Source organism: Canis aureus, chromosome 20 (assembly GCF_053574225.1).
Source record: "Canis aureus isolate CA01 chromosome 20, VMU_Caureus_v.1.0, whole genome shotgun sequence".
In the NCBI taxonomy this organism is placed as follows: domain Eukaryota; kingdom Metazoa; phylum Chordata; class Mammalia; order Carnivora; family Canidae; genus Canis; species Canis aureus.
The window spans coordinates 20,021,036-20,048,057 of record NC_135630.1 but is presented as its reverse complement, the minus strand read 5'-3'; the positions used below and the strand labels follow the sequence as shown (position 1 = coordinate 20,048,057).

At 34.8% G+C, this 27,022-nt stretch overlaps 2 long non-coding RNA genes across 18 annotated transcripts in view; one reads left to right on the top strand and one right to left on the bottom strand.

The window, feature by feature from the left end:
* The window catches only part of LOC144291523 (uncharacterized), a 777,143-nt gene that overhangs the window by 331,142 nt on the left and 418,979 nt on the right, over positions 1-27,022 (bottom strand). For 2 of the 13 annotated variants that reach the window (XR_013358837.1, XR_013358839.1), the window contains exon 5: positions 9,657-9,731. The exons of the other annotated variants lie outside the window; for them this stretch is intronic. This is a non-coding gene — a long non-coding RNA (uncharacterized LOC144291523). The remainder of the gene's footprint in view (positions 1-9,656; positions 9,732-27,022) is intronic. 13 annotated transcript variants of the gene reach the window in all.
* Positions 1-27,022, top strand: part of LOC144291525 (uncharacterized) — an 87,149-nt gene that overhangs the window by 10,768 nt on the left and 49,359 nt on the right. The window lies entirely within an intron of this gene.

The following is a 27,022-nucleotide window of genomic DNA, read 5'->3' as shown; positions in this document are numbered from 1 at the left end:
CACAGTGTCAAATGTTGCTGAGAGAGTAAGGAGATGAATGAAAGGTGAATTACTGAGAACAGTACTTACTGGGGTGATGGCCCAGAGGCCACTTTGCAGTGGGTTGGAAAGAAAGTGTTAGATGGAGAAGTGGACACATTAATTATGAGCATCTCATTTGAGAAATCTGGCTCTGAAGACAGAAGAAACTAGGGCAGTAACTGGTGTTTATTTTACTTTAACTGGATAAGTGTAAGCATTTAGCAGGGAAATTTGAGACTTAAAAAAAGTAAGTGCAGGGAATTGTAGTTGTAAGAGAGAAACTGAATACACTGGAAAGAGAAGGAACTATCTCAGTGCAAATTTCTGAGAAATTAGGAGAAAGAAAAGAAATACGCCTTATAGAAATATGCCTCCCCCTGCTTTTCAATGGAGAGAAAGAAATGATCTGTGCCTTCATTGTAATTCTTTTCTAATTTTAATATCCACAAAAACAGCTAGGAAACCTGTGAAAATGCAGATTTCAATTCAGTAGGTCTGCATTTCTAACACATTCCAGGTGATCTGCCGGTAAGCAGAGCACCCTTGGAGTAACAAGGCTGCATTTCTATTTGGTACTGAGAAATGAGGAGTTCTCAGCATCTGGCTATAATTTTCTATTAATTAGAAATGGTCATCAAACAACTGGAGGGGGGAGAGCAAGGGTGGTTAGAGTGTTGACATAATTTTTCAGAAACTGAGTGAGTTGATTGAAACTTAAGAAACACGGCAAAAATTGTGAGCAGTATATTGAGTGAGTGGCCATCAATTTCTAACAGAACTTGTCTTTGCTGATGTGCCTCTGCCCATGTGCTCTGCTGCAAGTCCAGAGAAAATGTATGGCGGGGATCATGAGGATTAGGTTTGTGTGGGGAGATATGATATAAAAATAACAGACAAGCAAGAGTGTGTGTCATTACTGAAACTGTATGTAAACTAAGCTGGGTAAAGAGGGAAGTTAAGAACAGATAGCGCGAATAAATTGAGAGCAGGAAAAGGATCATTCCGTATAGGCATCACTAAAGTCAGAGAATCTATTTTTTGTTTTTGGTTTTATTTTTTACTTTTCACATGTATTCACACTTTGCTATTTAGATCAGCTGATTAGAGTCTGATTCCATTAGCAGACATTAATTAAGAAGCATAAAGCTGGGAAATTCCCATTTCTTATGTTCATTAGTAAAGAGCTTGCACCTGAAGACCCAGATTCTAATGTCATTCTGCTCCTGTGGGAATGTAAGAGGTAGAGTCCCAAAAGGAGGTTTGTGAGTTTAGCATTTCTGCTAAAGAGCTAAGACATTGGCTAAATGACTACAGTAGAATATTGGGTGGGGGGGGGGGGGGAGATGAAACTGGTATGATCTCTGTCAGAATCAAGTAAGAGTATTACTAAATTAATCAGCTAAACAGGATTCAGAGTTCACAGTAAAGAATAAAGTTCATTACCTGAAGAGTTGGTTTAAACTTTATTTAGTAGATACAGCTGGGATTATAGATCATGCTACAGGTCAACATACCAAACACCACAGATCTGCTAAAGACCACCAAGGAAGTCTTTGGCCTTCTCTTCTGAGAAGCATTGACCCATGCAGATCATGTGACTCAGACCAGATTGGCTAGCAAAACAAAAGTGGACATCAGAAGAAAAAGAGTACTGCTCAAAAACAAAGTGCCTTCGGTCTACCGCTAATATCTGAAAGACAAGAACTCCCTTTGTGGAAGGCTAGCCACCTGGGATTTACCAATATCTTTTTTCTTCTTTGATGAACCCTTTCTCCAAAATAAACACACTCCAACCATCACAGAATAGTAGCCATAATTTAACACAAAAAATATTTTATGAATTGATAAACATTTTAAGATATCACATAACAATTAGGTAGCCAAAAGGTAGGCTATATTATTAAATGCATTTAGTTTAAAGGAGAATATTTTCTTTTGTAGTTTTACCTCACTGCTTTCATAAACATAAATAATCAGTACACAGACAAAAGTTGGGAACCATCCCTGATCTGTGTCAAAGAGTCCTAAGATTCTGTCCTAAAGATCTGTGTCCACCAATTAAATTTAAATAAAATCTGTTTTCAAAGCCACATGAATGCCTATTCTGTCCCAGCAGAACTACATCAACCTTTCATTCAGAAATACCTTCTTTTGTTTTCCAAAACTCCACACAAGTTTCTTGATTTGAGTCTCTGCTATTTTTCTTTTCTGTATCAATTCTTATGAGCCTAAAAATTATCTGAATGACTGCATTGCACTGGATTAAGAGCAATGATTATCAAGCCAGTCAACGTGTGTTCAAACCTCAGCTCTGCTCCTTCCCGGCAGGATTCATCTTGAGCAATTGGCTTAATCACTCTGGGCCTCAGTTTCTCTTCCATAAAGAGTAAAGGCAAAAACAGTATCTCTTTTATGAAGTGCTGGTTTTCAAAATCTTGGCAAACTGTGAGTGCTATGTAAGTTTCATCAAAGCAAAAATTCTATTGGACAAAGTTAAATAGGAAAAGGATACTTTCTTCAAGGCTATTGCAATAGGAGAGAGAGGTTAGAACTCAGTCTGAACTCAACTCTGCTGAAATAAAAGGTGGAAGGGTTTTTAAGTACTGAGGTGAGCTAATGAAATCGTACTGGAGGACTTGAGAGGGGACAATTGGTCAATGGGTTGACTGAGTTGAGTTGCAAAGTTCTTCCTGAGTTTGCAAATAGGTTTTTGTTCTTTCTTTTATTTTTTGTCTATGATTCTACTATCTTTGTTTGCTGATTGTCACCTTTCAAAGTCAGGGTCCAATCTTCACAAAGAGACTGAGATAAGGGCTTCATCAGAGACTGAGATATAGGATTTCTATCTTCTGCTGAGTATTTTTGACTGTTATGGCTCCCTGACCCTTGAGGAAAATATTATGGGTTGTAAAACTGGCAAGAGACTTTAAAAAAATATGCTTCAGAGGAATAGAGAAAGAATCTATCATAGCAAGTTGTTTAAAGTAATAGAAGTCAAGGCCTATAATTAGGAAGAAACCAGCCTAAAGTTCAGTTCAAGTAAGGGAAACTTTAAGACCTTCTTGACCAGTGTTTATTCTTACTTTATTATATTATTATTGTCATTTTGAAAGTTTGAACCTCCTCTACCTGGTTACTGAATACATAAAAGTAGGTTGTTAAAATATTTCTGAGATGCTATCAAGTGGTATTAAAATAACTTCTTTTCCAGGAAGCCTAGAAATGTCTGAATTTAGCCTAAAACGCTTATCTTCACTAAAATTTCCCAATTTGTGACATAACCATGAAAGACAACGGCAAATGGAAACCAAAAAGCCACACGTCTATAGGATAAACAACAATACCAATGACGAGAACTCTGATAAATCAGACTAGGTCTTATGGAGCAACTCATTTCCTAAACAATTAAAACTAAGTAGAATCTAATCAAGGCAGACTAAGCACTCTGAGGACTATGTTGTCTTTTCCAGCTAAACCTCACTTACCTTTGGAGAAAAAAAATAGTTTACATTTTATCATCTATTGTCCACCACACACAAAAAAATACAAGTTATGGAAAGGGTTTGGCCTCTTTACAACTCCTGCCATGAGTGACTAAGATCAGAAGATGAGACAAATCTCTGTGTTCTGGCTTATGATTCTCAGTGATCCCTAGAATCCAAAAATGCCACAGCATTTCATCTTTAAAGGGGAGATTATCAGACATTATAGGAATTTATAGAGGACAGAAAAAAGGTAAAACATCTTCTTTTAAAGGCAAGGCCCCTTGATTAGTATTATTTCTCCTTTTTACCCATTGGGCTAGGTAAAGAAGAGAAATTACTCAGGGCCCACTGGCAGTTGATAGGTCGAAATTTAAAGAAATGAAGACTTGGATATCTCCTATTGTTTCTCAAAGAGGGCTAGGCTTGCTTTTAGGCTCTCAACACCTTTTCTAAGGCTCTCTAGTATTTTATCTCATTAGTGTGTCATCTTTCACTATTCTTCCTTTCTTACATTGTCTTTAGTTTCCCAAATTTATCTAGCCTGCTGGAGTCATTTTCTTCTCAAAAATTAAAATAACAGCTCAAATAACCACCTCATGACCAGTTTTTATTACTCCTAATAAATATTACCAGCAATAACTGAGGACTTACATTTCTTCTTAGCAACTCAGTCCATGTTTTTATGCTCCTACTGTATTTTCAAGCTCTTTATGTATTTTATATATGTATTTGAGAGAGAGAGCACAAGCAGAGGGGAGGGGCTGAGGGAGAGAAAGAAGTAGATACCCCACCAAGCCTGACATGGGGCTCCATCCTAGGACCCCTAGATCATGACCTGAGCCAAAGGCAGATGCTTAACTGACTGCACCACCCAGCTGCCCCTCAAGCTCTTTTCTGAAACTAACCATAATTAATGGCCCTAAGTTTGAAGATCTCCAAAGAAGACACAGATGATGATGGTATAAAAGTAAAAATGGCAAATGTAAATCTAAGCCATTAAAGGATGACTTGTTCCCATCATCAGGGAAGTACTCTGGACTATCCCATTTTCCTAAGCTAGTTAGACATAAAAAGTTTTAGTCTCAACATCCAGTCTATAATTGGATTAAATATATATGAGACAATCAGATAGACAAGAAATGGAACTTATGAACAGAGAATAAAATTGGCAAAAAATCTGGTAAAATATCTAAACTAAAAACTTAGGAAGTTTCTAAGGCTATGCATTTGTAGTTTTCTAGAACCAGATACAAGTGGAAAAATTGGGAAGAAAAGTGCCATGGCATTTCTTTTGGTGACTATGTTGTAACATAAAGGGACTGTAAAGAGAGTTATATATGATTTAATCAAATTATTTAGAAAATACATCATAGAGTAGGATTTGTGTTCATCAATAAGTAAAAAATGGTTCTGCATAATTCTGTTATCCAATTAAATGCTTTATAATGTTTTTTTATAACATCACAATAATATTAGGTTTAGCTCTTAAGCAGGATATGAATATTTAGAATTTGTACTTACTCTGGAGTATAAAAAAGTTAAGAGAACATAGTAAGCAGGATATCCTCAACTGACAAGTATATCAAATGAGAAAGTTACAGTAAAATACGAGAAATAGGAAAAAGTGAAACCAGAGCTATAAGGGAGGAGATTATACTGGGAGTGCTAGAAAAGAATCACTTTCACTGAGATAAAGCATTAGGATGGAAACAAATACACATAAGTTGGGACATAAAAGATAGGATTTTGAGCCACATCCAAATGAAGGCATATATTTTCTATGTATAGCAGGATGGGGATAATTTGCAGGAATGAAAGCATAGATATTAGAGAAAAGACTTTAGGAAAACTTAGATTAAAATAGATGGGCAAATGAGAGAAGGATTTGAGAGAGGCGACAAGGTGTTTTATGCATTTTTGAAAATCCACATGAAAGTGCAACTACAAGTTTATCATGAGACAAATCCATCGGCCATGGGCTTATCTCCATTTTAGTTATCAGATTTTGGGGCAGTATTTCACCAGGAAGGGTGGAAGGAGAACTAGTCATGGTGGGAGTCAGTGAGGATGGAGGAATTTGAAGGTATTGGCAGGAGGAAATGAAAGAATATATGCATAGCCTGGACGGACAAGAAAGTGAACGACAACTGAGAGAAAGAACAGATTGATGCGGTCATCGCAGAACATTAGGGAATAGAATTAGAGCACAAGAAATGGATCGCCCGTGTTCAGAAGGTGAGAGAGTAATATCGGAAGTTTCAACAATCAAGTTTCATATTATGGGAATTTGTGTCTTTTCTTGAATTTATGACTCTCTTCTTATTGATGTTCTCAACTCCCTTCTATGTTGTCTCCTTAGCTTCCTTACAACATTTTCCTCATTTCCCTTGCCAATATTCATACTGTGAGGTTTAAAGGTGAATTCAACTCTTTCATTTGTCAAGAAGTACTTCTTTCTCAAATATGAGCTGATATTTGAATATTAATGGATACTTTTCATACAGAAGGACTAAATATCACAAAAGCAGCAGTGTCTCGGAAGTTTAGTATTATCAGCAGTTATAATAGCCATATTTTCACGTTTGGCTTATTAGATACTACACCACTGCTGAAAATAATTAAAATACGACAGAAAGCATAAAGCCTTTTCAAATAAATTGACAATCTGGCAAAGGATAATAAGAGGCAAAACAATAACAACGTGATTGAGAGATGGAAATAGTGTCAAAGGTGGATTTTTCTTTGGGAGATTTGCTGAACCCCGGTGAGTCATCTTTGCAGGGAGCAAGAAGACAAACCATTCTGGGCTTGCCCAAAGTTGAGGATGCAAAAGGAAACTCCACACTTAACTCAGGATAGAGGGTAAGCTAGAAATATATCTGACCCACATAAAAAAATTTAAAAAAAAAGCAAGGGAAATTGCTTGTCTTAGACCTTGCCACAGAGTTAAAAAAGGAGAGGGGGCGAAAAACACCTCTCCCTTGAGAATATGATCCCATATGATGGCACTCATGGATGTTTATAGCTGAATTTTATATAACCCTAGACATTTCAAGCTTATTATTTAGTTTAAAATGGTCAGGTTGTTGTACTCCTAGGAGCACGGTAAAAGATTCTCTCAAGAAAGCCAGCACTGTTAGCTTTAAAGAAGCCCCACAGACCCAGTTCTAAGAATATAATGTGGCATAACACAGGGGAAAATGAAGGCCAATTAGACAACCAACAGAAATAACACAGTTGAACTTTTAAAACATGCATAAAAAAAAATAAAAATAAAAATAAAATAAAATAAAATAAAACATGCATAAAAAGTTAATTACTTATTTTGTTCTTCTCATTTATATACTAAGATCATCCTCATAGTGATACTAACAATAGCTTCTTTGAATCCTTAGATCTGGGTTACACATGTTAGCAGATGCAAAACATTTCTGGCTGCACAACACTTTCAGGGCACTAACTGTACTTGGTCCAGAGCATACAGTGATACTGATTTACAAGTATTTTCTTGAGGGGAATATTCCCACAGAGCTATCACACTATTGGGAAGAAAAATGTACACATTAAAATCAAAGTAAATTCAGCATTATAAATAATAAATATAGAAGATTTAAGCTTAAAATTTCTTTTTAAATATCTTCTTTTCTTTTTCTTATTTTATTTAAATTCAAGTTAGTTAACAAAGTTGTATGATTAATTTTGGGTAGAATTTAGTGATTCATCAGTTGCATATGACACCCAGTGCTCATTACATCAAGTGCCCTCCTTAATGCCTATCACCCAATTACTACATTCCCCCATCTACCTCCCCTCCAGCAACCCTCAATTTGTTCTATTTCTTTCTCTAACTGACATATTTTGCTTAACGTAATACCCTCTCATTGAAAATGGCAAGATTTCATTCTTTCTGATGGCTGAGTAATATTCCGTTCTTTCCAGAGTTTGGCTATTGTAGACATTGCTGCTAGAGTGCATATGCCCCTTCGAATATTTATGTTGGTATGCTTTGGATAAATACCTAGAAGTGCAGTTGCTGGGTGGTAGGGCCATCTTACTTTTAACTTTTTGAGGTAACTCCATACTGTTTTCAAGAGTGGCTGCACCAGTTTGCATTCCCATAAAGAGTGTAAGAGGGTTCCTCTTTCTCTGCATATGCCAACATCTGTTGTTTCTTCATTGTTTAAAACATACCTTCTTTTCTATGACTACTGACATAAAGTTAACCTATTGTTCTCCTAGAATCACTGAATAAGTAGACAGACTCTGGAGAGAAAATTGACCAGGTCCATCCTGCTTATTTCTCTTTCCAAAAATAAAAAGGGTAGAATTCCAGTTCTTCAGAATATTTTAAAGGGCCATCCTATCCATCCCAGTCTCCACCTTGCATTTTTGTATATCTTCTTTAATATGACACTACAGGACCAACTAGAGGAATACTTCATGCTCAACTCTGGTAGTTTCTGGTTTTCTCTATCTCTTCCCCAGATCTGGTGCCAACCAAAGTATTAACTAATAGTAGACTATACCCTATCATTGGCATTGCACTTTGGCCTGACAAATGACTAGCTCCTTATCCAGCATTCTTGGAAGCAATGAAAGCATCTTAGGTAATCTTTTAAAATTATAGCTTAGGGTTACATCACCAGACTTTACCAGCAAATATTTTTCATGTCATTGAGTCGACTAACCGAACTACATTGCAATATGCTTCTCCTTAGCAAGAGATTCCAGTATTCATTATCCAACTATGCTCCCAAATTAAAGTACTGGTATGCAGAAATATGTAATAGGTCAGAATGTCCTTGATCCTCCCAGTGATATAGCTTCCAGCAGAATAAGAAGAGAGCAGGTCTTTAAACCTTGGAAGAAAAACAGCTTTCCTCTAGGTCATGCATATGGCATGTGTAATGTTTCATTAGGGATGCATTTAATAAACTCATTTTCATTTGCTAAATGAGGTTGAAAAGACTGTCTTTATTTTGTGGATCTTGATCCCTGTGACTCTAAAAGAGAAGGTAACTCAAACACCAGGGATAGTATAGCTCTATGGTAGATAGGATTGCTCTTTCAAAATTCTAGGATCAGGTATGTCTTTGCGTCTAAGGGTGGCATGCTTCTATGATAATTGAAGGACCAGGACTAGGTTTTAAACTCTCAGTGTTCACAGCTAGCCTTAGTGCCCCTATTTAGTGAATAAAGGCTGAAAGTGAAACCCTGATTTCTGTTAGTAAACAAACCTTGTGTCACTTTCTTGATGAAGTCACTTCCTGATTTTGATTCTTAAGCCAGTTGTCCCCAATCTGGAATTTAGGCTGTTTTCACTAGAGAGTGTAAGTACTGCCTTGCGTTCGTGACTTAGAATGAATAAATACACTCAGTGTGTATTTATTTAAAAATGCCTGTAGCCACCTCAATATGGGTCTCCTGCAGAAGATGAGTATTAGTTAATCCTTGGGGAGAGATTTTCTGTGCCCAAATATCAAGTAACCTTCATTAAGTTCATTAAGTGTTACATCATTACAGTAATAACCTAATTTACTGTTTGAAAGTTACTCTAATTCAAGAAGAGACAAATTCTGCTTTTTCCTGGACATCAATAGTTTTCAAAATGTTGCACACAGCCCTAAAGCAATTAAAAATGCCTTAGGGGCTGCTGTGAAAATAAAACAGCCATCAAAGAAGATGAAGTTCTCCCTTGCCCCTATCCCACACACTTCAACCACAAGACATTTTTTTCTTATCTGCTTCATCTGTGCAAGATTTATTTGAATAAAAGATGTCATTGATCACAAAAAAAGTAGAAGAAAAAAGTGAAAACCACTGTTCTATTTAATCAACTAAAATGATATTTTTAAATGAATTATTTGGATAATCGTAATTGTGCAGGTTTCATTTTGTGTCCAAATAATAAATTTGTGAAGGTTTGTCTGAAACCATAACAACAAAACAAAACAGCATTGTTGTTGTCCCTAAGTTACCAACGATGACCGACTACGCCTGGTGGGAACATGCTGTATGCATATGTGCGAATGCCTCATACTATACGACTCTGATAATGAGAGCCTGCACATAAAGTAATGCATAATAGCAAATTATGCACTAACATTTCTAAATGTGTCAGCAGAGCCAGTAGGTTTTGATGGAACTTACTGGTTGCTGTCTTCTGGTGAAGTATGATGGAGATCAGTGATGACAAACAGATTTTGTAATTTTCACTTCTCGCTTCTATCAAAGGTAGAGATGAATTTTTAGGTAGTCTCTGAGCAAGTTTAGCATATGAGCACAATCTCTTGCAATTGAGATTGAGGCGTACTGTCTAAGAACTCCTCTGAATCTTTCCCAAGCTGTTGTCCAGATTTTGTGGGGTCTTGGAAGACATACGCTCCAAAATCAATCTGATGTTCTTGATTGCTAATGTTTGCTTTATGGCCTTAACACTAAACATGTGTATACACATGTGGCCACTTAACAGTCTAATGTCTCTGCATTTGTGCAGACTGTCAAACTGCACTTAATTCACCTAAGGGGATCTTTCCTGTGAGATGGGTCTTTCATCTTCACAAATTTGAGATGATGGAATTGAATAAGTTGTATGACTGAATTTAAGAGCCCCCTTTTCAAAGTGTTCCATTTTGAAGATCATTTGAGGACAGCATGAATACAATCCTCAGCCTGCACTGATACATGTTAATGAAGAAAATCTGTCAAAGGCTACGTGACTTATCTCACATCTGATTATTTACATTGGCCATTTTCTCATACAAAACTTTATCAACAATGAACATGCTATGTGCAATACCCCCCAGAGTAAATATTTTAAGTTAAAGTAGTGTTACTCTGCAAAATTGCTTCACATTTTAAAAGAAAAGAGCATTTTTAGAATGTTTAATTTAAAACAAACTACTTGTTCACTTTCCACATCTTCATTTTCTCCCATTTCTCTTTTGGCGAATAATATCGAACATTCTTTTTGTTATGAGCTAAGTATGTAAATATTGAGTTGTATTATCAATTCTTTTTTTTCTTAAATATTTTAGAACTAATATGAGTTGCTTTACCACGGGATTAGAAATAAAAGCAAACTGCTAGTTCACTCCTTTGTTGGCTTTGATGTTTGTATCAACTTGAATTCCCTGGTAACATAGAAATATATGATACTCATGTAGAATTTTTATCTCATTCAGTGCCAAATCTATCTCTTAGAGATCAAAATATATATTCCTATTATAGAATATTGTCTTGTCTTCGTGTGGGAAAAATGATAAATAAAGAATTAGTTGCTTTCGATTTGTTTTGTTAAATTTCCTGGAAAAGTTCCAAAATGAGTGTGCATCTTAAATGTTTGAAAGACTCCTATAACTTCTTTCCTAACCTCTGTTTTCATTGAATTTTCTCTCTATTACTAAAAAAATATATGTTTAATTTTGTCTCTTTTATTTTTGGTTTCTCTCAAGTACAAATGTTTCTAAATGACTTACTATTATCCACTTCTTTAACTATTTATATAAAATCTGATGCTTACTCTTTCCTCAAATATAAGAGAATTGTATTTATTTCAGGGTACTCAATGATTTTATCTATTGATTGGGCACAGGTATCCTCAGAGTTAGGTTCTGAATAAATCTGATAGCCAGTGAATCTGATTTCACTCATATCACAAAGTCAAATCAATTATATGACAGCATAACCTTTATCTGAAGAGATCATAACAGGAAGACTGATATGGTGTAGCACATTCATTGTGTCCATATGGATATAACCTAAGACTTATTGAGAAATCAGATTAATCAGAGAACTTGTCAAATTATCCTTTTCAGATCTTGCATCATTATTTAGATTCAACTAAGCAAGAAAACATGTTGTGCAAACCTTTAAATTGTATTTCTTAAACTTACACTCATTCATGTGTTCATTTACTGAATATTAAATGAGCATTATAAGCACCAGACACTGAACAAGACCTTGGGGATATGTGGGTTATATTTCCTACTCTCTTGGAGTTTATAATCCTGGCCCCACAGTGTGTGAACTAATCTTTGTATTACTTAACTTTTCTGCCTTATTTTCCTTATCCTTAACATGTGAATCATAATGGTATCTACGTCATTTTGGTAGTTGAGAAAATTAAATGACAATTAACATAAAATGTTTTAGATCAGTGCTGGGATGAAAATGTTAGCTCTTAGTAGTAGTAATAGTGTTAACAGTACCATCTAAGAGAGATAAATATATGAAATAATTATTAATCATAAATGCTAGAAGTGTTATAAAGATGTACAACAGCTTAGGAAGTATATGAGATGATCTCAGAAATATAATTATTCTACTCCAGATAATTTCCCTAAACACGTAAAAACACAAATGAGACTATTGTATATCCATGACAAAATATTAAATGACACTAAAATTTATAAATGAAAACATTTGTAGGTATATCTTCATTCATTCATATTTTTTTTTCTTCTAGAGATTCATCTTTAATTTTTCTCAATTTAACTACTTCTGGATAAAGAAAAAAGTCATTATAAGCTTCAGTATGTTGGGGAAAATTATCAGGTTTCAAATACAAAATAAATAAAAGAATATATAAAGAAATATTAAGATGGGCTTTTCCATAGCCATGGTCTCAGTAGCAACAATAAATAAGCCATAAAAAATCCAGTCAGATCCCCACGACTCTTATTAAGTTCACTTCTCTTAGATGTAATTATACCAAAGAAATCAGTGATCTAATTATGTGGAGGAGTTCTACATTTTACTAAAGTATGTTTGAAAACCTGTTTATGGAAAAAAAAAAAAGAAAGAAAGAAAACCTGTTTATGTACTGATAGTTCAAAGGGCATTAAATCTCACAAAACATGTCACCACAGTTTATGTATTAAATGCTTAATGAATGTGTGAGTAAAGGAATTATACTTGAATTACTAATAAAGAAATTTTTAATACTTGTTTTTGAAATAACTTTCTATGTCCAAGATAGAGCCACTCCTGCCGGGAGTGCCTCATCAGCAAACCAAAACTTTTATGTCCCTGTAAATGTCCAGTGAACCAAACCCCAAACTCCAAGCCATCTCTGAGTCTGCTCACCCTATACAATGATGATGTGGCCCCAGCCAATCAGATATTTTCTATTTTTCTCTTCTTCATTCTTTATTATTCACCCTATAAAGGCATCCTTCATTCTGCCTCATTGGCATTTCTCTAAAAGGAGACTGCTCGCTTCATGAAAAAAAAGTTTATTTTGTATCATCTAAATTATCTTCTTCTATCATTTTTAAAAGATTTATGTATTTATGTATTTTTTTATTGAGAGTGTATGCATGAGAGCACATGAGTGGGGGGAGGGGCAGGGGAAGAGAATCTTCAAGCAGACTCCTTGCTGAGCTTCGAGCCCTGGGAAGGGCTTGATATCAGGACCCATGAGATCATGACCCAAGCTGAAAGAAAGAGTCAATGCTTAACTGACTGAGTCACCCAGGTGCCCCTTCTTCAATCATTTTTTCAATTTTTGGCTGTGAAGAATGAGATCTGAAGTTGACTGCTGAGGGCCTAAAGGACAAGTTGCATAGGCAAGGCATCTACAATTTGAGCTCAGTGTTCCTCTTGCCATTACTGGGAGCTGTGTATAAGTCAGTCTCAGATTGAGTCTCACTTCCTTGTGGGAAGCTCTCTGATAAAAACAAACTTTACTTAAAAAAATAAATAAAGAGAAATAGTGGTCCTGGAAAGGTTCTGTGATAGTTACATTGGGAGTCCACAATAGGTGACAGCCACTAGGGGATTCATGAAGCATCAAGGTAGTCCTGGAATAAGTCCCTGGAAAACTTGGAGGCAACAAGACAATAAATTTGGACTATTTTCACCATCAAAGTCTAAGTAGACACAATTGAGACTATTAAAAGCCATCAGGGTGTATACCACTATAAAGAAATCTTCTGAAGGAAATAATAGGCCTGTTGCTAAGGGGAATCTGGGAAGCCAGTTCCTTTGGTGGGTAGGGGTTGAACACTTAAGCTCTCAGAGTCCTGGCCACCTAATTCAAAGACACCCACACTAGAATCAGATGGTCACAAAATGGAGTAGATTAATACTAGGTCCCTTGCCAACCTCAAGAAAATCTCCATGTAACAAGGTGCACTGTAAAACATCACAAAATCCTCAACTCAGTAGCATATCCCTTGTAATTATTAATTCGACTCCAAGACCCAAGATTTAGCTAAAGAAATGAGATCTTCAAGTTTCACAGAACTGAGAACACCACAGCAGGTACACCAGCTTATTTTATGTCTAAGAATATATGGTTCTTAGACATAAAATGGAAAAATCTTAAAAAAAAATGGAAAAATCTTACTAAGTCAACCTAGAATTACAATGGACACTATGGGGAATATTCCAGTTAGACAAGATTGTTCATTTAAGAAGTACACCTGAAAGCAAGGATTCTCAAATCAAAAATCAGAATGCAACACCTATTTCAATTGGCATGCAGAAGCCACCAAAGTCTTCAAATTTCCCAAGTAGCTTTATCAAAAGATTCATTGCAAAAGGCTAAAAAAAAGATCCAAGAGGTATCTAAAACAAAAACCCAAAAGACTGATGTGACCCCTGCCACCCCCCTCTATCCTCCTTTACCTGAGTCCTCAGTCTACTAATCCTCTGTTTGAATTTTAAAAATTAAAATCAGTGGAAAATCTTGCTAAATTTGGTAGGCACCAGGGTTACACTCTCTTCTTTAAACTTTAAAGAAGATATTTGAAAGTTTTCTTTTTCTTTTTGTTTTTCCTTTCTTTTCTTTTCTTTTCTTTTATTTTCTTTCCTTTTTTTTTCCCACTCTTTTCCCTCTCTCTCTTTTTTGAGTAGCTCCATGGTCAGAAGTTGGCCAAATGGGAGGCTGATATTCAAATCAGATAGGATTTTTTTAAGACCTGCTCCCCTAATTAAATGAAGCTGTGTAGCTAGAGAAAAAGAAAAACATTCCACTTAACCTTTCTGATTCTGTCATCTTGAGTATATCATACTATATTATATTACTGAAAATGTTGTGTTAAAAGATTTTTATCAAGGTGTTTATCATTTTCTCCTTGTAGTCTTGTCAATCTTTTACCTTATATAATATGTTGAAGATACTTTACTATGTGAATAGAAGTCAAGAATTAGTCGTTCTTTAATGGTAGCCACATTCATTTTAATATGCATTTTTAATTTAAGATTAAAGTCTATCTATAGATTTCCTTTTCATAAGCAAGAAAAGATATTAGAAGCTTTTATTTGCTTACCTTCTTATACAATGTAGAGATTAATTACTACACAAAATTTTTATGTTTACCTTGTTTTTTACAATATTATACAAGATTTCAGGTTTGTTTTTATTTTTATCTCTATAAAAATGTATGTGAAAATATACATATTTAAAATTGGTTAGATTGATCTACAAGTGTTTTTGTTTGTTTTTCACTTAGAAATTCCTTTAATGAGAATTTTTTAATGTGAAGTACCTCAGCACTTTTTGTCTGGGAATATATTTAATTCACCTTCCTCTTGAAAATGTATATGCAGTTATAGGTTGACAATTTGTCCTTCAAAGGTACTATTTCACTGCCTTATGTCTTCTTTTGTTGCTTTTAGGAAGGAAACAATAAGTGGATAATCTGCCCAATCTCTCTAGCTATCTTAATATTTTTTTTCTTTTTTTTTTAAATAATAAATTTATTTTTATTGGTGTTCAATTCGCCAACATACAGAATAACACCCAGTGCTCATCCCGTCAAGTGCCCCCCTCAGTGCCTGTCACCCAGTCACCCCCACCCCCCGCCCTCCTTCCCTTCTACCATCCCTAGTTCGTTTCCCAGAGTTAGGAGTCTTTATGTTCTGTCTCCCTTTCTGATATTTCCTACCCATTTCTTCTCCCTTCCCTTCTATTCCCTTTCACTATTATTTATATTCCCCAAAAGAATATAAATATTGGGGGTTATTCTGTATGTTAGTAAATTGAACACCAATAAAAAATAAATTAAAAAAAAAAGAAAGATGAATGGATAAAGAAGATGTGGTTTATGTATATAATGGAATATTACTCAGCCATTAGAAATGACAAATACCCACCATTTGCTTTGATGTGGATGGAACTGGACGGTATTATGCTGAGTGAAATAACTCAATTGGAGAAGGACAAACATTATATGTTCTCATTCTTTTGGGGAATATAAATTTTTTTTTCTTTAGAGTTTTTTTATATATTTGAAAACTTTCAAATATCTTGTTTAAAGTAGAGAGTGTAACCCTGGTGTCTACCAAATTTAGCAAGATTTTCCACTGATTTTAATTTTTAAAATTCAAACAGAGGATTAGTAGACTGAGGACTCAGGTAAAGGAGGATAGAGGGGGGTGGCAGGGGTCACATTAGCCTTTTGGGTTTTTGTTTTAGATACCTCTTGGATCTTTAATTTTTCTTTAGCCTTTTGCAATGAATCTTTTGATAAAGCTACTTGGGAAATTTGAAGACTTTGGTGGCTTCTGCATGCCAATTGAAATAGGTGTTGCATTCTGATTTTTGATTTGAGAATCCTTTTATCTATAAGATGTAGAAAAGAAAAAAAGATGTACCACACTTTTAATTATTTTGCCTGATAAATGGTTTACTTTATTTAACACAGTTTGGGGTATGTTATACATGGATTGGATTCATTAAACAATTCAAGAAGTTTCCTAGTCATTATTTCTCTCAATAGTGCCACACCTGCAATTCCTTTTCTCTCACCTGAAACTTAGATTAGGATATACCAAAACTTTTGCTATTCCACATGTATTAAACTCTATTTTTCCATTCCTCTTTCTCTGTTATGTATTCTTTAGTAACTCAGTCAAGTGATTCTTTTAATTGTTGAGTTCAGCTTTATCTCCAAGCTACTACTTAACTGATATGTTATTTTCTTATCAATCATCATTTTATTTCATTTCTAGAATTTTAACTGGTTCTTCTTCAAATTTGCCCAATTTTTAAAACTTTAATACTCTCTATTATATTTTTACTTTTCTATAATTCTTGAAGTTGCTGATGATGTGTGCCATATAGATCTAGTTGAAGAGAACTCACAGCAGAAAGCAGTCTTGCTGCTGTACCTTTGGATTCTCTAGAATATTCATACTAATGACATGTTCCCCTATTTGAGTATAGTGGAGTTACTAGACACAGTGCATTATTGTTCTATGAAGGACTCTTCCAATGAGTGACTCCCCATCAGACTGGCAGGGAGTTCCTCACACTTTTAATGTGGTCTAAGGCTTTTCCATATCCAGTTCTTCCTTCCCTCTTTTATAGGCATGACACAAGCCTGTTCTTGATCATTCTCCTTTACCCATCATCAGTATTTCCACCCATAAATCTCTTGCATGTCTAAATCTGATTTGGCATTCGAGTTGCAAAGTATATTGAAAATTACAGTATTTGAAGTCTTTATGAATTAAATTCTGTAATATATAGTTATTCTCATTTAATTTGGCTTTTTTTCTTCTGTGTTAGTAAATTGTTTTAAAGGATAAGGATTTTTTGTATTTTCTTTCTTATGATTTTCTTTCCTTTTTAAAAAAAATTGAGTATAGTTGACACACAATGTTAAATTAGTTTCAGATGTACAACATAGTGATTCAACAACTCTATACATTATGCTATACTCATCACAAGTGTAGCTACCATTTGTTACCAAGCAATGCTATTGCAATACCAATTACTATATTTCCCAGCTGTACCTCTTATTCCTGTGACTTACTCATTCTGTATTTGGACATCTGTATCTCCATTCCCCTTCACTAGTGTTGCCCATTCCCTCACCCTCCTCCACTCTGGCTACATTAGTTTGTTTTCTGTATTTACAGATCCAATGCAGCTTTTGTTTATTTTTCTACTCGTTTGTTCTGTTTTTTTAGATTGCACATATGAGTGAAATCATGTGGTATTTGGCTCAGTCTGTAAAGCACCTGCCTTGGCTCAGGTCATGATTCCAGAGTCTTGGGATCGAGCCCTGTGTTGGGCTCCCTGCTCAATAGGAAATCCGGTTCTCCTTCTACTCCTCCACCCCTCATGCTCTATCTCTCAGAATAATAAATAAAATATTTTTTTTAAATTGACAGAGGATCTGAATAGACATTTCATCAAAGAAAACATACAGATAGCCAACAGACACATGAAAAGATGCTTAGTATCACTCATCATCAGGGAAATGCAAGTCAAAACCACAATGAAATATCACCTAATACCCGTCAGAATGGCTAGAATCAAAAAGACAAGAAGTAACAAGTATTCATGAAAATGTAGAAAAAAGATGTAGAAAAGAAAAAAGGATGTACCTCATGCACTGTAGGTAGGAATATAAATTGGTAAAGCCACTGTGGAAAACAGTATGGGGGTTCCTCAAAATATTATAGATGGAAATACAATATGATCTAGTAATCCCACTACTGGCTTTTCCAAAGAAAACAGAAATATTAATTCAAAAAAGATAATGTGCCCCAATGTTTATTGCAACATGATTTACCGTAGCCAAGATATGAAAGCAGTCCAAGTTTTCATCAGTAGATGAATGGATAAAGAAGATATGTTTAGTAATTTTTAACTAACTGCAATTTTGGGTCCCATTCTTGCAGTAAACAACTGTTCATTAAATATCCTTTTGAGACAGATATTGTCAAGAATACCTGAGTAGGGCCCCACATCCGTCTGTCTCCCTGCTGAGCAGGGAGCCTGCTTCTCCCTCTGCCCCTCCCCCTACTCATGTTCTCTATCTTACTCACTCTCTTAAATAAATAAATACATCTTTATTTTAAAAAAGAAAAAAGAATATCTCAGTAGGAGCACATAGGTGACTCAGTCAGTTATGTACCTGACTATTGATGTCAGCTTAGGTCATGACCTCAGGGTTGTGAAATGGAGCCCCAAATCAGGTTCCATGCCCAGCTTAATATTAAGATTCTCTCTCCCCCTTCCTCTGCCCCACCCCTTACACACTCTCTTTCTTAAAAAACAAACAAACAAACAAAAGGAATACCTCAGTAAATACAACAACAACAACAAAAATCCATGCCTTGTGGAACTTTCATTATATTGGGTGAGGAAAGGGATAGTGGAAAGACAGATAATAAAATAAAATACAAGAAAACTCTTTTATATATTAAAAGATAATGTATTCTGTGGAAACAACAAAGAAGGGTAAGGATAATCAGGATCAAAAAGTTAGAAGAAGCTGGTTGCAATTTTTTAAATTGTGGTAAAAAGCATATAAAATTTACTATCTTAACTATTTTAAATGTACAGTTCGGCAGTGTGAAGTATATTCACATCACTATGCAACAGATCTCTAGGACATTTTATTTTCATACCCATTGAATGATTCTTTGCTTTCCCTTCCCTCCAGTCTCAGGCATCCATCATTCTACTTTGTTTCTATGAGTTTGACTATTTTTAATATCTCATATAAGTGGAATCATACACTATCTGTTTTTTTGTGGCTGCCTTATTTTATACAACAATAATAAAGCAGCAGAAAGAGACATCAAAGAATTGATACCATTTAAAATTGTACCAAAAATCATAAGATACATAGGAATAAATTTAACCAAGGAGGTAAAAAAAATCCATATTCCAATAACTATAAAACACTTACAAAAGAAATTGAAGATGGCACAAAGAAATGAAAAAACATCCCGTGCTCATGGATTGGAAGAACAAATATTGTGAACATGTCTATATTACCCAAAACAATCTACACATTTAATGCAATCCTCATCAAAGGGTTTTTGACAGAACTAAAACAAAAATCCTAAACTTTTATGAAACCATAAAAGACCCCCAATAGCCAGAGCAATCTTGAAAAAGAAAACTGAAACTGAAGGCATCACAATTCTGGACTTCAAGTTATACTTGAAGCTGTAGTGATCAAGGCAGTAAGAGACTGACATAAAAACAGACACAAAAACCAATGGAACAGAATAGAAAACTCAGAAATTGATGCACAACCATATGGTCAACTAATCTTCGACAAAGTAGGAAAGAATATCCAATGGAAAAAAGTCTCTTCAACAAATGGTATTGGGAAAACCAGATAGCAACATGCAGAACAACCGAACAGGACCACTTTCTTACACAATACACAAACATAAATTCAAAATGGATGAGTCCTTAATGTGAGATAGGAAACTATCAAAATACTAGAGGAGAACACAGGCAGTAACCTCTTTGACCTCAGTCATAGCAACTTCTTCCTAGACATGTCACCACAGGCAAGAGAAACAAAAGCAAAACTAAACCATTGGGACTTCATCAGCATAAAAACCTTCTGCATGGTGAGGGAGACAACAAAACTAAAAGGCAGCCTAGCCTATGGAATGAGAGAAGCTATTTACAAACGGCAGATATTACAGTGATATTACAAAATATCACCAAAATCTATAAAGAACTTAATCAAGATCCCCCAAAAACAAAAAATCCAGTTAAAAAATAGGTAGAAGACATGAAGAGACATTTTTCCAAAGAAGACATACAAATGGCTAACAGACACATGAAAAGATGTTCAATATCACTCATCATCAGGGAAACACAAATCAAAACTACAATGAGATATCACCTCACATCTGTCAGAATGGCTAAAATCAACAACATAAGAAACAACAGGTGTTAACAAGGATGAAAAGAAAGGAGAAAACTCTGACACTGTTGGTAGGAATGCAAACTGGTGCCGCCACGAGGGAAAAGAGTAGGGAAGTTTGTCAAAAAGTTAAAAATAGAGCTATCTTATGATATAGCAATCGCACTACTTGGTATTTATCCAAAGGATATCCGAAGGGACATGTGCACCCTGATGTTTATAGTAGTATTATCAATATCTAAGATATGGAAGCAGCCCAAGTGTCCATCAACTGATGAATGGATAAAGAAGAGGTGGTATATATACACAATGGAATAATACTCAGCCATCAAAAAGAATGAGATCTTGTCATTTACAACAACATGAATAGAATTAGAGGGTACTATGCTAAGCAAAATAAGTCAGAGAAAGACATATACCATATTATTTCACTCATATGTGGAATTAAGAAACAAAACAGATGAATATAGGGTGAAAAAGAGAGGCAAAACAGGAAATAGACTCTTAACAATAGAGAACAAACTGAGGGTTTCCTGGGTGGAGGAATCGATTAGATGGGTGACGAGTATTAGGAAGGGCGCTTGTGATGTGCACTGGGTGTTGTATGTAAAGGATGAGTCACTAAAATCTATACCTGAAACTAAAATTACATACATGTTAACTAACTGGAATTTAAATAAAAATGTGAAACAAATAAAAAACAAAATAAAATAGTATAATGTTCTAAGGGTTCATTACTATTGTAGCATGTGATCGGATTTCATAATTTTTAAGGTTGAATAATATTTCATTGTGTATGTAGTGTATGTATATTACATTTTGCTTATCCATTCATCTGTCAATGGGCATTTGGGTTGCTTCTAACTCATGGCTGTTGTATTTTCCACAATAGCTGCAGTGAACACTGTGCAAAATCTCTTTGAGATCTTGCTTTCTATTCTTTTGGTAATATATTAAACTTCAAAATGTTGGGGTCTCAAGGAAATAGTCAACAGAGTTAAAGGCAACCTATGTAATGGGAAAACAACATTTGCAAATATCTAATAAGGAGTTGAAATACAAAATATATAAAGAACTCCTACAACTCAACAATGTTAAAAAAAAATTACCCAGTTAAAAGCAATGAGCAAAGGCCTCGAATAGACATTTCACTAAAGAAGTTATACAGATGGTCAATAGGCAAATGAAAAGTTGTCCAATAGCACTGGTCATTAGTTAAATGCAAATCAAAACAATGAGCTACACCTTACACCCATTATCATGGCCACTATAAAAAAAAACAAAACAAAGAATAGAAAACAATGTGTGAGAATGGAGAGAAATTGGAACACTTGTGCACTGTTGTTAGGTTTGTAAAATTGCAACTTATATGGAACACAGTATGGTGGTTCTTCAAAAATTAAAAATGGAATTGTTATTGTGATTTAGTAATCCCATTTCTGGGTTACAATTTTAAGTAGAGTGGGTATGATAGAGTTCATTAACAGGTGACACTTAAGCAACAACTTGAAGCTGCTAAGGGAATCAGCCATAAAGTTGTCCGGACAAAGAGTATTTCACTAGAGGAACACCTAATGCTAGATGCTGGAATGCACCTGGAGTCCATGATAACCTTCCAGAAGACCAGAGTAGCTGGAGAGAGAGAGCTAGGCAGCAAGAGTAATAGGGGGTAAGTTCCTAGGAACTGACAAATAACTGATGCTCCTTTGAGGCCTGTTAATAATACATTCTTTAAGACAGTCTCTGTGTTGCCTCAGAGAATTGCGTCACACAGTCATAAGTGAATATTTGCTTGAAGGTTTTCTGGAATCTAGGTACAAGTACACAATTCTTTCGGACTCGATTCTTTATATTCCTTAATTATTCATGCTTTCTTTTGTTTGATTAAGTAATGCTGCACCAGAGTTCACTGTAGATGTTATAATAAGTATGGTCATTGTACCTTGTTATCTCTATAAACTCTTGCATTTCTGAAAATCAAGATATCTGACTCCAGGGTTTGAGATAAGAGGATAGGAACCTCCACTAAAATGTCTGACTTTTTTCTCTTCATTCCTCTTTCTTGAGATGGAAATGAGTAGTTAACAAATAATTTTATCTCTCAAGCTTTATTTTCTGGGAACCCCAACTTAGACATAACATGTTTTTAAGTTCACTTTCTTATATACTGCACTAATTTACAACATAAAAACCAAGTTAAATTCCTAATGTATGTTATATTATAAGTGATTCTGCCAATAATGATTACACTACTGAATACTGAATCCTGCCAGACTGTTTCATCCTCGTTCAAGGGCAAGAATTTCTGCCCCACTCTATAACTGACCCAGTGAGGAAATATATCAAGAAACTCATCCTTTTAAGTGGCTAAGACTTGGACATCATTGTGTTTCTGAAAGTTAGACTAGAGCCAGAATCAGTAACAGGTCCACAGCTTTACAAAGCTTTCTTCTGGGTTCCACCTCCTTTCATAGTTTTACGATTATTCCTCCACCTGGTTCCCCAGGAATATATTCCAGGCCTCTGGCTTGACCTCCATCCACCCACTAGGGCTGGATCCCTGTTCTGAATCACATCCAGCCTCTCTGTGAGCCTGAGCCCTTTCCCAGATGCTATGTATTCCCTTGCATTCAAGACTTGGATCCTTCCCCTGTATAATCTAGCTGGGATCTTTCTCCAATGAGATTACTAACAATTATGCTGTCAAGCACCTTATTAATTATTTCACACTTGCTCAGACTTCCACTCTGATGCCCTCTAACCTGCTCAGATATCCTTGGAGATACATACCAACTCAAGTCACACATGAGGACTTGTGGCTAACTCCATAGTAAGAGAATTTCTTAAATTCTAAGCTTTTCGTATTCCTACTTTTATTCCTTTCTCACAACTTTTAGAGACCCCGCACTCCATGGCCCTAAAATAACATGGGTTTTGACGTACATACATTTCCAAATAATATCTAAGAGCTAAAGATGTAAAGCCTCTCATATAAGATACATCATTTTCACTCTGTTTAAATATTTATAAATCTCAAATAAGAATGATGTTACCACTAACAGAGTACTTCAGCATATGACCCTTAGTGATTTGGTAAAGGCCAAAAAAACAAGGAATGGGTCTAACAGACCCCAAGTTGTTTTATGGTATATTTTACAAGATGTGCTATTCAAGTAAGGTTAAACCTGATGGGGACAGGTTAACAGGTTAAGATGTCCCCATCTTTAACCTATGTTAATTTATTACAAATATGTATGAATTTCAAAAAGAAAGTATGAAACAAACTACACTGCAAAGCATAGTTAATGAAGTATCTTGAAGTTATACTATGAGAATAAAGTTACACTGTGAGAATACTCTACATGGCAGGGGAGAGGTATAGACTAGCCAAACTGAATAAATTCACTTCACTATCCAACACTATTTTCAAAATAACCTTTTGCTTATCATGTATCTTTGTCCTAACGATCAGCTTAAGATCTCTTGATTAATAATAAGCATGATTATCAAAGTGATTTTCCAGCTATCCAAATTAGTTTACCATCCTAATCAGAGTACAGTTAGAACCCCACTGGAATTGTCTACAGTCACTACAGAAAATATTGTTATTATTCTTTCATTTAATTGAATGCATAGGAATCAGCTGGATTGTCTCTAGAGCCATGCCTATCTGAGAATATTTGACCAAAACACTTGAAGATATTCAATAAACTTCTTACAATTCTCTTTTGATGAGTAGAGAGAACCATAACTAATCCTTGGTGACTATATATGTCAAGTAAAATCATTACAATTAGCGGTTAATCTTAATATAAAAGAAAACTATCACATAAAGGCATTAGTAAATCAAAACCTCCCCAAAGGCTTGATAGAATGGAAACCTGGCTCAGATTTCTGGAGACAAGACACTGTAGTAGTTAAACTTATGGGTTTGGGGATTAGATTAGGTCATTTCAAATCTTGGCATTAGTATTACAGTTATGTGATCTTGAGTAAGTTATCAAGTTCATTTACCATAAATGAGAAAAATTAATGCCTATACCACAATATTCTTAGAAAGTTATATACATGCAATAAGCATTCAATTAGGTGATTATAAAAACTTTTATTAATTTTTCAGCCAGGCTCTTTGCTCTTAACTATTCCATTTACTCTGACTCAGTGATAAAATAGTTATATGCGGTCCCTTTTAAAAAGTTACACAGTAATTGTCAATGAAAAGATATATGTTAGAAAATAGTACACATGAAGAGGCTGGCATATATTAAATTATTGATCATATAAAGTGTGGTTACATAACAGATACAGTGCGGAGACACCCTATATCTCCTATTATATTGCCAATCTAACCTCAGTGTGTAATTGTCAACATATTTATTTACATCTGTTCTGTGTTCTAGCACAAATCAGGTTTTTTTTAAAGATTTTATTTATTTATTCATGAGAGAGACAGAGAGAGACAGAGACATAGGCAAAGGGAGAACCAGGCTCCATGCAAGGAGCCCGACATAGGACTGGATCCTGTGACCCCAGGATCACACCCCAGGCCTAAGGCAGGCGCTAAACCGCTGAGCCACACAGGGATCCCCTCAGTTTCTCATTGTTCATTTTCTGACTGTGCAATCTTTCTTCACCCTCCTTTGCAGCCATGCTGTGCCACTCGTCATATTACTTTGCATAATAAATAAGTTAAATACACTGAACATCAAATATATGTATATGTATATTTAGCTGCTGCTATTCTTAATAGGAGCTCTCCAGATTTATGCAAAAAAGAAACTAAACTCTATGTTCTTCAAAATGCTTGATGTCTGTGAAAATTTTATCTAGACAAGCTGTTCAGTCTATGTTATGCTGCCACAGAAGGGATTTTACAAATTTACCAGACTTTTTTGAGGGGAGATATAATTTCTAGGCTTCATATTATTTGGCAAATACTGCAAACTGTTGAGATGAATGTCTATGGACATTCTATATTGAATGACTTCTGTTTTCTAGATTTTCATCCCATTGTGTAGACTACATTTACACCTGCTCAAATAGACAGAGGTTTCTTTTCTTTTCTTCTTCTTCTTCTTTTTTTTTTTTTTTTTTTTTTTTTTTTAAGATTTTACTTGTTGGTGTGCCTGAGTGGCTCAAGTTATGATCTCGGAGTCCTAGGATAGAGTCCCATATCCCTGCTGAGCAGGGAGCCCGCTTCTCCCTCTCCTCCCCGCTTCTGCTGTGTCTCACTATCTCTGTCACTATTTTAAGATTTTACTTATTTATTTGAGGGAGAGAGAGATAGAGAGAGAGCAAGAGCAGTGGGAGGAGCAGAGGGAGAGAGACAAGCGAACTCCACCCTGAGCACAGAGCCTGACAACTTGGCTCATCTCATGACCCTGAGATCATGACTGGAGGTGAAATCAAGAGTCAGATGCTTAACCAATTGAGCTACCCAGGCACTCCTAGACAGAGTTTTCCATATAGTATTCCAGAAATTTAAATCACGCACAAACATGAAGAAAATAAAAATTATTAATTGCATATTTTTACAAACTTATTTAGTAGTATATGCAAAAAAAAAAAAAATTCACATAGATGAAGAATGCTGCATCTCTAATCTATACCTGGAGCTTGATATGTAGATAATTTGAAGGTAAGATATTTATTTTAAAACTCCATGTTTAATCAAGGTTTACAAGAAACATAAAGGAAGAGAAACACTTCTGTATTTTCTATTGTCAATATTTACATCAGTAAAATAAAATTAATTATATGGGTACTATAGTCCCTAGTATCATTTATAAAATCTTGAGAGTATTTTATCTAAGGTAAACTTTTCTCCAGCCAGAATCAGATAGTCTTTTAAAGAATTTTTATTAGCAAAAGCTAAAGCCCCAATTAATTTGTCATCTGAGTGGACTTTATAAAAACCAGCCAATAATGCAACTTCTAAAATACATGTTTCAAAAACAAATGCATGTTTCAAATATGTCTTTTCCAAAATGCACATTCCTATTCTCTAATTTTTTCAGTTGTATCAGATACGAGCTCATTTGACTAATAAATAATTTTACCTTTTCCTTTCTACTATGCTGAAATGAAATTCAGAGATAAAATTAGCCTTTACATATCCTTTACTACCATATGATATGTAATGAAATAATCAAATGCTTTCACCAATTTATAATGGATGTATTTTTTTATGTAAGTGATAAAGCCCAGAAATTATTCTGCATATGAAATAAAGGAAAACAAAATACAATTAAGTGTATTAAACTTTTTTATTAAAATAAAATAATTTATCAAACTTTTATTAAAACTTATTAAAATAAGTATCAGTAATCTAATCTTACTTGTACATAATGAGAAAGGGGAAAATAAAAAAGATATCAAGTCAAATTTCCATCTTATTTACTACAAAAGTGAAAAAAATTAATATGCCAGTACCCATCTCTGTGGTCAATAAAAGTATTAAAAAACTAATAAAAGTAAATATATATGAAATATTTATCAAATTCTTACCCAATCAGTAAGAATATTTCACTTTCTAGTTTACTTACTATTAATGTTATGGCATCAAAGTTATGCACTTACTTATGAACTAGATGTGATGTCCTTAGTGAATTCAAATGTCTAATAGCATCAGTCAAATCCCTTTAATTATTTTATCTATATACTGACTTTCTCCTAAAGCAGTAGACTTTATTAAATTTCCTGTAATTTTTGTTATCAGGTGTACAGACGCTTAACATTTGAGATATGTCTTGGCCACAGCATATTTCTAAGTTGTGTGATCTGTGAGAAAATTTGTTGCTAAGCAAGACTGTTCTATGCATTGCATCCCTGGCATTTGCCCACTAAACGAACCTTTCCTCAATCATTATTACCAAATAT